This window comes from Schistocerca cancellata, chromosome 2, assembly GCF_023864275.1.
Source record: "Schistocerca cancellata isolate TAMUIC-IGC-003103 chromosome 2, iqSchCanc2.1, whole genome shotgun sequence".
NCBI lineage: Eukaryota > Metazoa > Arthropoda > Insecta > Orthoptera > Acrididae > Schistocerca > Schistocerca cancellata.
The window spans coordinates 234,605,758-234,618,968 of NC_064627.1; positions in this window are offsets into that span (position 1 = coordinate 234,605,758).

A 13,211-nucleotide genomic window follows, 5' to 3' on the forward strand; every position below is an offset into this window, starting at 1 on the left:
CATTCAGTTGGGAAAAAATCGATCGTTTTGAACACTTCGTTCAGTTTACGACAGATCTAAAATTTCAGATGTGGACGAAGCCTTTTTGGACGATTTCAATAAAACTCAGAGATTGCAGGCTCTCTTCGTCACAGCTGAAACTTCCCAATTAATTACAGGCCCCAGACAATCATCAACAATTCAGACAGAGAACGCATTCGTCATTCACTCTAAAATGAAATGGTCACAAACCTTATTTCTGAGGAAAATTGTATATTGAATCCATTTCCGTACATGTTCCGTTTCCGTGGATTTTTAGTCTCATGAAATTTACTTTTACAAGTCCTTCTTTCTCTTTGTCTACCCCGCTAGCGGCACAAACTTTTCTGCCTCGCTTTATCGCGAAGAAGAGTAAATAAATCTCCTTTTGCAATACGAAAATCTTCCAACCGATACTTTCCGAAGCTGTTCCTTTCTCTCTCTTTCTATCTCTATTTCCATAACTATAATGACCATGGAGCATACACCTGTGTACCTCTGTTGTTCCAAAGAATAAACGTACTCGAAAAATACCTTGGCGTCGACGAGCTGTCGGCGCATATATTACTAGAAAATCTGCTCAGATACTTTTCATACGTAAATAAATGTGGATGATTTGATTGACCATTATTAATTATTGCGTGGTAGAGGGTAATTTTCCGTGGGGAGATTACAATGCCCCTCGCAGCGAGCGAAGTTTGTGAGGTCAATTTTTATTCACCGAACACACTTCGCGAGCTATCTATTAGCGTGGATAACCCGGAAGTGATGATTGTCAGTCCTCCGACTGAAAAAGAATATTGTGTTTGAACTAGACGAAGAAAAGAAATGTTGAAGACAGAAGAAATGAAGAGACCGGTACCGCGGCTGTATTACTTTTACGTGCATCTAGGTGTTATGTTTGCTGTGCACAACCAAGGAAGATGATCTTTCATGAACGTATGTCAGGGTCTACCCATTCGGGAACTTTCTTAAGCAGGGAAACCTTGGAAAACCTCTTAAGCTTAGACCCCCAGCCTACGGTACATAGAAGATAGGAAAGCCTATAGAAGAACAAAAATAATTTTGAAATTTATCTCTAAAGGAAAGATAGGGCCTAATTAGTACCACGATTTGGAGAAGAGTAGTTTGTGCCTCTAGCAAAAAAAAAGTTTTACAATAAATAACGTGAATTTGCGTTTTACAATCTTGCTTCTAGGACAATATATCTTGCGGTGCTAAACTCCCCCGGGTCTTGCATGTCCCCGACGTCCACAGTTGTAGTCTGTCTTCTATGCGGCCCCCTCTGTCGTTGATCTTCTACGCGGCCCACAATGGGAAGAGTAGAAGGGACAGGGATACTCGAATTCACATGCAACATTCATTCCAAAAGGATTAGCAATGACCAAAAGGGAAACTCTTCCTGTAAGAGAACTGATTAGGTAGCACCGTCCAAGATTCTCCTTTTTGAAAGCAAAATCCTTGTGGCTTCATGGATCCTTTTTGTAAGTCCAAAAGTTTTAACAGATTTTCTGTGACTGATTTGTTCTTCGTAATTTAAAGGATTCATGTAACTGACTATAGATTTTGGATTCAAATTATCGAATAATGGAAAGTGTAGTTCATTTTATTTCAAGACATCATCCATATTTCTTTGATAAGTCATATAATTTAGCTATACTCAAAAAAAAACTTTTTATTCTAAGTACATATATTTCTACACTTGAGTGCTGAAATGTAGAAGTTATTAGCATTGAAGAATGCGGATTCACTTCTTTCATTTACTCTCTGATTCATACGGCGTTCATCCATGCTCATATATGGAAATGGATTTTTCACACAAAATTCCCAAATGAACACGAACCATTAAATTACTAGTGAATCTATGAATACTACTTTCTTTAATCATTCAATAAAAATGTAAAACTCTTAGCTTCTAATTATACCACCTATTCCTTTTAAAGTTCAACATGAATCAATTTATCCTCGCGTTTGGTGCGAGTCTCTTACAAAGAATATCTGTATCGTCTATATCGATTTTAATTCTCGCGCTGACGTCAACTGTTTTGCGCGGGAAGTAATCGTTGCGGCGTTAACCGTCACTCACGATTCACTACCACAATTCACATATTTACACGTTTAAGCGTTCACATGAGATTATATACGAATCTTCACTCGAACCTCTTTAGATTATTCAGCGTCATTTGCAGGGAAACATTTTATTCTTCTTGAAGGTCAGTCCGATCTTTTATACATCTTGATAACATTAGCAATGCTAAAGTTCTATGTTCACCCAAACCACAGGTGAAGCCTATCTCCACTATCCTTTTTTACAACCCTCAATAGTACTAATTAGTCATTATTTCTATACTCTGTGTCACTAACTAACTATTTCAATTTAAAGGCTTTTAACATTACACATACACAGTTTATTATTATATTTTTTACGAGCGTTCATCTCTGTCACTCGGAACACCATTCCTCCCTATCTTCTAATCTTCATTATATCTTTTTAAGTCGTTATGAGGAAATAACCCTTTTATTTTGTTCGATCCCGCGTATGCTAACAGATAAGCTCCAGGATTCGGAATTTGTAGGATCATGTATGGTCCAGTATATAGTAACTCCCACTTCTTTATACTTTTCTTTATTACGGATGATTTGGTATGTCGTTTGACTAGTACCTTCTCGCCGACATGGTATGTCTGTACCCTCTTGATCAATTTGTCATATCGTTGTTTTCTTTGATCAGCCTTTTTTGTCATATTTATGATAGCTTGTCTTATTTTTTCTTCCCAAGGCATCTCGGTTTCCTGAGTTTTGGGGATATGGTGAGTCCAGAAGTTTTCCTCCTTCTCTTCGAACATCAATTCACGAGGTGTATATCCAGTTGAGGAGTGTGGCATGTTATTGTATATTTGCTCAAACTCTTCCACATAATTTGCCCACGCAGTTTGCTTATTATGGCAATACGTCCTCATAAATCGATTGAATTCTCTAAAAATCCTCTCCACCAAATTACCTTGTGGGTGGTAAAATGATGTTAGTACGTGTTTCACACCTACTTGAGACAAAGTCTGCTTCCACCGGAGTCCCGTAAATATTTTAGCATTGTCAGTTATGATCGCCTTTGGTATACCCACATGTGGAAGATAATCTCTTATTAATCTTAATACAATTACTTTTGCTGTAGCCGTCTTTATCGGGTATAGCTTTACGTATTTCGTGCACACATCCAGAAATGCTAACACATATTTAACACCACCTCTTGAAGTAGGTAACGGTCCACACAGATCGCACGAAATTAATCCTTTTGGTTCTTGTACTACTATAGAGCATAATGGGTGCTTAGTCCCTTTTGAATCCGGCTTTGTTTTTTGGCAGATTATGCACCTCTTTAAGACCTCGTGCACTCTGCGCTTTATGTTGGGGAAATAACAGTACGCACTTATCTTGTCTGCACATTTCGTCGCACCGAAATGTCCCCAGGTCAAATGAGTGAACCAGACAAGTTTCTCTATTTGTGCCTCAGGTATACAAACACACCAACGGACTTTGTTTGGCCTTCCACAGCGGAAAAATAATACGCCATTTACTAGCTTGTAATAATTTGCCATCTGATCCGAAGGTTGCTGTTGTAACCTTTGAATGACACTTCCCCATTGAGCATCCTTTTTCTGTAACTGGGCCATATGCACACACAAATTGATGTAGTACGTCTTATATGGAGTTTCCTGCAGCAGCAATATCGGGAATTCTGAGGAATTATTTACTTCAATCTCTTTGGTTAAACCCTGCGGTGACCTTGATAGAGCGTCCGCAATAATGTTTTGCTGCCCTGAGACATGTACGATCTGAAACTGGTATTGTTGCAGAGCGAGAGTCCATCTAGCCAGTCTGGGGTGTAACAGTTTACACGTTTGTAAAAACGTTAATGATTGGTGGTCGCAATATACGATAGTCTTCGACCCATATAAGTAATAGTGAAATTTTTTAAATCCCCAGACGACCGCAAGAGCCTCTAATTCTGTCGTCGTGTACGTTCGTTCACAGTTGGACAAGACACGACTAGCAAACGCAATAGGACAAAAGGTAAGCTGTCCATTTATCTTGCGTACTTGGAAAAGGCACGCTCCAAGACCCACATTTGACGAATCTGTTGACAAATAGAATTCCTCTTGCATGTCCGGATGGTACAAAAGCGGTGCATTTACTAATTGCTTCTTTATCTCTTCGAATGCTTCTTGACACTCTAATGTCCAGAGCCAGGGCACATCCTTCTTCAGCAAACTATTCAGTGCTGCTGCATTCATGGCCTGATTCGTGATAAATCTTCTAAAAAATGATGCAAGACCCAAAAACCCTTTTAACTGCCTCCTATTTCTTGGTGTTGGAAACTTACTAATCGCCATTAGCTTCTCCTTGGTCGGTAAAATTCCCTTTGCGTCAATTATATGCCCCAGGAACCTGATTCTATTTAGTGCAAAATGTGATTTCTGTAGGTTAGCAGTTATTCCCATGGTTTTGAAAACGTCCAACACCCGCCTCAGTAAAGTAATATGCTCTTCCCAGGTCTTTGATGCAATAAGCATATCATCAACAAATACTGTTATCCTGCTTCTTAGTTCTGGGCCTAATGCGTAATCTAGCGCTGCTATAAAAATTCCAGCACTAATGTTGAGTCCGAAAGGAACTACAGTAAATTGGTAACTTCTTCCTGCATAAATGAAAGCTGTATATTTCCTCGATACCTCATCCAGCTTGACTTGCCAATAAGAACTCCGCAAATCGATGCTCGTCAAATATTGGACATCCTGGAACCGTTGTATCAGTTCGTCTATGTTTTCCGGGTGTGTCCTCACTGGAATTATAATTTTATTTATTTCCCTGGCGTCGAGTACCAGTCTCACAGTTCCATTTGCTTTTGGCACAACCAACAATGGGGAGCAGTATGGGCTTGTAGAGGGTTCGATCAAACCCCATTTCAACATGCGATCTATTTCCTTTTGAACTTGAGCCTTTAACCTCCAGGGAACAGGATAGAAAGTTCTACAATACGTTTCGTGCGGCTTAACGTAGAGATGGCATATGTATCCTTTAATCACTCCTGGCCTTTCATCAAACACGTTTTCATACGCTGATAATAACCCTTTGAGCTGCTTCTTCTGATCTTCCGTGATGCAGTCGGATTCATTTAACTTCTCATCCACTAATTGACCGAAATCTCCTTTGACTTTGAACTCATTATTCACGTGCTGTTTAGAATTTCGTGCAGTCCTGATTACTTGCACACTGATCCCACTATTATATTTTCTGGTAAGGCTTTCTTTTTTCAACAAGTCCAATTCAATTTCTTGTTTATTTACATCTAACCAAATTTTTCCTGTTTTAAAATCTATTCTGCATCCGTACTGACGCAGGCTGTCGACTCCGATAATGCAGTCTACCACCAAATTTTTCACCACAAGGAATGTGCTTAATATTGCTACATTTCCTACTTCTACACTAAGTAGTGACTGCACTTTTACATTCGCCGATCGAGCCCCAACGGCGCCTATTATTTTGCAATTTTGAACTGGAAAAATTGGTACTCGTCTTATATTTCTGATCTTGTTGAATAGAGCCTCCGAAATGACATTTGTGGTTGCAGCTGTGTCTAAAACTGCCACTATAGGTACAGTTTCCAAAATGACTTGCACTTCGGCTACTGCCACCTGTTCCCTATTCTCATCTTGGGGTTCTAAGTCCTCGGTCAATTCATCTGCCAGTAATCGTCCATCATTATACGTTAGCATGGGCATACATATCCTGTTGCCCCTCAACCTATTGTTGACCGCTCCTCCGGGGCATGAGTGGGTCCTTACAAGTTTGTTGGATTTTGATTCACCTGGTGGTTGACCTCATCCGTCACTTCGGTAATTACCGGTTGATTCGCGGATGTCCGTCCCCACTGATGTTGGTTATTTGAGTTTATTCCCCCCGGTTGGTTCCACTTTCTATTACTGTTATTGTTCCAAGCTTGTGGTCTGAAATTCCTTTCGTTCCCCCATACGGGATTATATCGTTTCCCATTCCTGTTGTTCCTTGGATAGCCCCTCGCAAGACTATTGCCGGTATTATTATTGAGACTTTGAGGGGTTTCTCCACTATTTATCGATCTCTGTGCGTTCCCTTGCCTACCATTTGGCGGAGGTTCTATCTCCCGATATTGGAATCTGTTGTTACGGGCTTTCTGGTTGTTCTCTTCTATAATGTCTATATGATCTAACGTCGTGAGGAACGACTCCAGGTCTTTATCGTTGCCGTAAATTAATTGATTCCGGATGCTCGTTGGTAATCTTGCTTTAAGTATGTTTATTATGTCTGGCAAAGGCATAGGTCTGTCCCAATATCTAGTTTTATTTATATATTTTTCAAAATACTTCCTAAGGCTTCCTTTCGAAAAGGAGAAAGGCTCTGGGTAGAGCACCTCCTGCCTTAGGCGTTCCTGTACTCCTTCTGACCAGAACTTTGCTAAAAACGCTTTCTCAAAATCGTCATAGGTCGAGCAAACAGAAGTCATATCCGAGGCCCATATCGCCCCCGAACCTTGTATATACCCAGTAACGAAACTGATCTTCTGCCACTCCGACCAATTTCTGGGTAGAACTCCTCTAAAACTTCGAATAAAAACAATCGGATGGACCCCCCTTTTGTCAGTATTAAAAATCTGAAATTGCCGATGCTTGATCATTTTTTCTTCGGCATGGCAAAGACTTTCGTAATCTCCGTCAGATAAAACTTCACGCGAACAACTAGCTCGTGGCAATTTAATATTTGAGTTACTCACACAAGTCGGTATTGTGTGCGAATGTGCAGTAACTGGCTCTATAGTCGCTGGCAACTTCTGCTGCTGGCCGGTATTCATTTGTTCTGAGCCTTGTTGTGAAACGCGTATCGACTCTGCTATCGTTTGTTTCCAATGCTCGAGATCAGCACCTAACTGCTGTCGCACTTCCTCTAGTCCTTTCGCAAACAAATTCTCTTCCTGTTTGCCGCACAGACTCTGGAATGCTTCTTTAACATTATGCTCAACGTTTTCACACATTAGCCTTTTGTTTTCTAATGTGATTTCGGATAATTTACCCGTTAATACATTAATCTGGTGGTCTATAACGTCTTGACGTTCTGTCAGATGTTCCACACTTTCCTTTATGTTCGTCTGCGTACGTGCCAATTCAGGAAGTTGCGCAATTGCACACGACATGGCATCTTGCTTTTGTACTAATTGCGGAACCATTTCCACCTGTTCGCGTACGGTATCTATCTTAATAGCCACGTACTCCTTCATTTCTACACGTACGCGGTGAGTAGATTCCTCACATTGAGCTTTAACCAATTCGATTTGTGCAGTTAATTTTCGTTCCGTCTCTTCGGCCTGATCTTTAAGTTCCTTTGTCTTCGCCTCTATCCGTTGTTCTAATTCGGAAAAACTGTCGTGTAATTGCTGCTTAATCTCAGCTTTCAGCTTTTCCTGCCCTTCCGTAACTGATGCTAACTTCGTATTCAAATCATTTTGCCCCTCAGTAACTGAGGCTAACTTCGCATTCAGATCATTTTGCCCTTCATTCACTGCGGCGAACTTCGCGTTAATGTCGGTTTTCAAATTTTCTTGCCCTTCAGTAACTGAGGCTAATTTTGTATTCAAATGGTTTTGCCCTTCAGTAACTGAGGCTAATTTCGCGTTAATGTCAGTTTTCATATTTTCCTGCCCTTCAGTAACTGATGCTAATTTTGTATTCATATTATTCACGGTCTCCGTTAACATCTGCATCTGCCTCATGATAATGACCAATGGGTCTAATCCACTTCGCATTCAGATCATTTTGCCCTTCATTCACTGCGGCGAACTTCGCGTTAATGTCGGTTTTCAAATTTTCTTGCCCTTCAGTAACTGAGGCTAATTTTGTATTCAAATGGTTTTGCCCTTCAGTAACTGAGGCTAATTTCGCGTTAATGTCAGTTTTCATATTTTCCTGCCCTTCAGTAACTGAGGCTAATTTTGTATTCATATTATTCACGGTCTCCGTTAACATCTGCATCTGCCTCATGATAATGACCAATGGGTCTAATCCATGTTGCGTACTGGCTGATACATCTCCCGCCGTGTCTACCGGGCGTTCTATTGCGCTATCTGTAGCGATCGGTTCTACAACACTCCTTACTACATCATTATCATCAGTGCTCACAGCTGAAGGCTGTTGCGTATTGCTCTGCTCTGCTTGACTCATCTTTCACACGAATACTTCTGTGGCTACTTTGTTATGGTACTTATACAGGTAAATGCAACTAGAGCAAGTGAATCAAACTACTTCTGTTATGAACACAATTACAAAATGTTCAAATCTACGACTACTTCCTCAATACTATCAAGTTTACAAAAAAATTATAGATCTGGCCCTTTTTCTGCGTCCAGCGTGCTCCTTTTATTTGTCGATGAAATAATGCGCCTGCGAGTATTTCTTCTCTTTTCCACGTTAAGTTGTCTCGTCGTAGTTCACATGAAACAAAGAACAAAATTATTTTAACAACGTCCAAAAACGTGTCCTGTCACGGATTGGCCATTCTAATGAATGCCCTTACTACTTAAATCGATTTTGCTGAAAGTCTTAAGTTACATGAAATCAGCCTATTAAAATCTCTGGTGGAGCCCTTCTTCTTAATATTCAGCGGCTGGCTTGCTAGAAAAGATCTTCACATACGTTATTATTATTAAGCGCTGCATTCAGTTGGGAAAAAATCGATCGTTTTGAACACTTCGTTCAGTTTACGACAGATCTAAAATTTCAGATGTGGACGAAGCCTTTTTGGACGATTTCAATAAAACTCAGAGATTGCAGGCTCTCTTCGTCACAGCTGAAACTTCCCAATTAATTACAGGCCCCAGACAATCATCAACAATTCAGACAGAGAACGCATTCGTCATTCACTCTAAAATGAAATGGTCACAAACCTTATTTCTGAGGAAAATTGTATATTGAATCCATTTCCGTACAAGTTCCGTTTCCGTGGATTTTTAGTCTCATGAAATTTACTTTTACAAGTCCTTCTTTCTCTTTGTCTACCCCGCTAGCGGCACAAACTTTCCTGCCTCGCTTTATCGCGAAGAAGAGTAAATAAATCTCCTTTTGCAATACGAAAATCTTCCAACCGATACTTTCCGAAGCTGTTCCTTTCTCTCTCTTTCTATCTCTCTTTCCATAACTATAATGACCATGGAGCATACACCTGTGTACCTCTGTTGTTCCAAAGAATAAACGTACTCGAAAAATACCTTGGCGTCGACGAGCTGTCGGCGCATATATTACTAGAAAATCTGCTCAGATACTTTTCATACGTAAATAAATGTGGATGATTTGATTGACCATTATTAATTATTGCGTGGTAGAGGGTAATTTTCCGTGGGGAGATTACAAGGAGATTTTATCATAGTTGCTGCTTTCATACTAATTTCGTACATTATAATTTACACACGTATGCAGAACTTACGGATGAAAGTCACTTTCTCATGATGTGTCGCTCTCAAGTGACACAGCTCGATGATAGACCATACACTTCTACTCGTATACTATAGTACAGAAGGTCACTGAAAGAAGTGCTCAGTGAGACGAACAGAAATGACGCTTTTATTCGAAGACAGTAGTTACACTGAACTCACCGAGATATATGATTTATGATGGTTCCCAGGACAAAAAAATAAATTAGTTCACATGTTCGTGGAATACCTCACGTTCCAAGATCTCCTCCACCTTTGCTGTTCAATGCGGTCGCGCAGTGCCATCCATAAAGAGTCGAATGTAGACCGAGAAAGCAACACAAGGGGATGGAGTAGAATGTCACAATAACAATGATCGGTGAGTGTACCGCGTTCAAAGGTTGGGAGGTCAATTCGCCCAAGCAACATTATTCGTCCCCACACCATAACGCCCGGACCACCAAAACGATCATGTTCGACAATGTTCCTGAGTGCATTACGTGTTCCCACCTTCGAAAACGGTGCCACGATGTGCTGGTGGCAATGGCACACAACGTACTGATCGCCGGGTAACCTGATCATCCGCACGCAATCGTCGCGTCTTGCGTTTCTGTTAAATGAGATTGCAAATGCAACCGCCGTTTGGCATGGCTCCCTTCTTGCTTGTTACACAACGTAGAGGTCATCTTTGCCGTGGTCGACCACTTCCTCTCCTTCAGTGCCTTTAGTTCGGTAAGCTGTGCAATACCAAACACCTGGACTACACTCGTCACACTTGGTCCCTCTTCCAGTTTCCCGATGGTTGTTCCCCGAGCGAAGCCATCCGAATGTTGTGTCTGGGCCATATCTGCTCGACGATTGACAGACACTGTCTTTCCTCGCTCATTCTACTGTCTCTTGTTGTGGGACCAGCACCATCTAGAGTTATAGTCGCGTTCGCCTCACATCTTATGAGGTACTGTTTCCTGTGCACGACTGGAAGATCTCTGCCAACATGCTCCCACATTTTCACTTATTTCCGCCGCATTGTTAATATGTTCTGTTACTTCATATACCCCGTTCTTAAGTTCTGCAGAGGAGCGTAGTAGGTTATACAGGGTGATTCAAAAAGAATACCACAACTTTAGGAATTTAAAACTCTGCAACGACAAAAGGCAGAGCTAAGCACTATCTGTCAGCGAATTAAGGGAGCTGTAAAGTTTCATTTAGTTGTACATTTGTTCGCTTGAGGCGCTGTTGACTAGGCGTCAGCGTCAGTTGATGCTAAGATGGCGACCGCTCAACAGAAAGCTTTTTGTGTTATTGAGTACGGCAGAAGTGAATCGACGACAGTTGTTCAGCGTGCATTTCGAACGAAGTATGGTGTTAAACCTCCTGATAGGTGGTGTATTAAACGTTGGTATAAACAGTTTACAGAGAATGGGTGTTTGTGCAAAGGGAAAAGTTCTGGACGGCCGAGATAGAGCACTTCATCACTGGCCTCCAAGAAGCCCTGATCTTACCCCCTGCGATTTTTTCTTATGGGGGTATGTTAAGGACATGGTGTTTCGGCCACCTCTCCCAGCCACCATTGATGATTTGAAACGAGAAATAACAGCGGCTATCCAAACTGTTACGCCTGATATGCTACAGAGAGTGTGGAACGAGTTGGAGTATCGGGTTGATATTGCTCGAGTGTCTGGAGGGGGCCATATTGAACATCTCTGAACTTGTTTTTGAGTGAAAAAAAAACCTTTTTAAATACTCTTTATAATGATGTATAACAGAAGGTTATATTATGTTTCTTTCATTAAATACACATTTTTAAAGTTGTGGTATTCTTTTTGAATCACCCTGTATTTAGCTAGTGTACGCGCACACAGTATTGAGTAGAGAAGTGAAGTGATAGTTTATTGATAATACAGTGAACAGATTAAGTTTCTAATACTTTCTTATCTTTTTTTATGTGTACCTTGATTCGTTCCTCACCCCTCAATGCTGCCGTTCTTAACAGGATCTACAGAACACGGTGAATGAATGAACACGCCAGACTCCACAAGTCTATCGTTAATATTGTAATCAGACGGTGTCGGCTTCATCTCTTTGTTGTGTGCCTTATCTTGCATTTAACCATATTTACAGTGAGGAGACGTCACACGAAGTGAAAATTCTGACAAAGTCGTCCTGCATGGTGTTGTAACCGTTGAACGACGATACTTTCCCGCACATACAGCATCGTCAGAGTACAATCTTACATTGCTGCTAAACGCTGTCTAATAAATCGTTGATGCGTATTGAAAACTGTAGGGTCCCCATTACGCTTCCTCAGACAGGAAATCTACATCTACATACAAGCCGCCCACGGTGCATGGCGGAGGGTACGTTGTGCCACCACTAGTCTTATTCTTTCCTGTTCCACTCGCAAACAGAACGAGCGAGAAATGACTATCTACATGCCTCCGTACAAGCCATAATTTCCCTGTCTTGTCTTCCTGGCTCTTAGCGAAACGTACGTTGACGGCAGTAGAATCGTTCTGCAGTCAGCTTCATACGTCAATTCCGTAAATTTTATCAATAGTGTTGCGCGAAAAGAACGTTGTCTTCCCTCGAGGGATTCTCATTTGAGCTCACGAAGTGTGGCATATTGATCGAACATCCCGGTAACAAATCTAGCAGCGCGCCTCGGAATTTCTTTGATGTCTACCTTTAGTTCAGTGTGGTGGGGATCCCAAAGACTTGAGCAGTGCTCAAGGGTAGGTCGCACTAGTGTTCTAACTCGGTCTCCTTTACAGATGTTACACTTTTCTAAAATTCTCCCCATGAACTCAAGGCAGCCATTCACCTTTCCTACTACCTCCCTTACGTGCTCGTTGCATTTCAGATCGCTTTGCAAACGTTACGACTGACATTAAATTGACGTGACTGTGCAAGCCGGACACTGCTAATATTGTATTCGAACCTTACGGCATTGTTGTTCCTAATCAACTGCATTAACTTACATTATTATACATTTGAGGCAAGCCTCTATTCGTCACACTAACTAGAAATTTTGTCTAAGTCATTTTGTGTCCTACAGTCGGTCAACGGCTACCCCTTCCGGTACACCACAGCGTCATCAGCGAACTGATGCAGATTGCTGCTCACCCTCTCCGTCAAACAAAATCCAATATTCATTTAGTTCCTCTTCAACGTAGATGTCCAATATAACATATCTGTTAATCTAAAATCTTTGAGCCAGTCGCATATCTGTAAAAACAGAATGTATGACTATGTTTTGGTCTAGTGGACAACCTATAAGAGGCGTTCAAAAAGAAACGAGCCGGAGCCATAATTACTGAAACCAGCACCTGTATGTTAGAAATATTGACCCTGGCTGTTGAGACACTTGTCCTACTGTGACACTAGGTGGTGAATGGGTGTCTCATAAAATTCCCGGAGCTGCGATGTTAACCGCACGTACAGCTGGACGTCGTCGTCCGAGATGAATCGTTTACCGTTAAGAGCCTTTATAAGGGGACTAAAAATGGTGTAATCACAGGGAGAGAGGTCCGGACTGTATGGAGGGTGGCTGAGAACCTTCCATTTGAATTTCTGTGGGAGTGCCGTGACTGTGTTGGCCGTATGAGGCTTTGCATTGTCATGGAGCAAGATGACCCCATGGGTGAGATTGCCTGGTCGATTTGATTTGATTGCTTGGCGAATGGTGGTCAAGGTTTGCGAG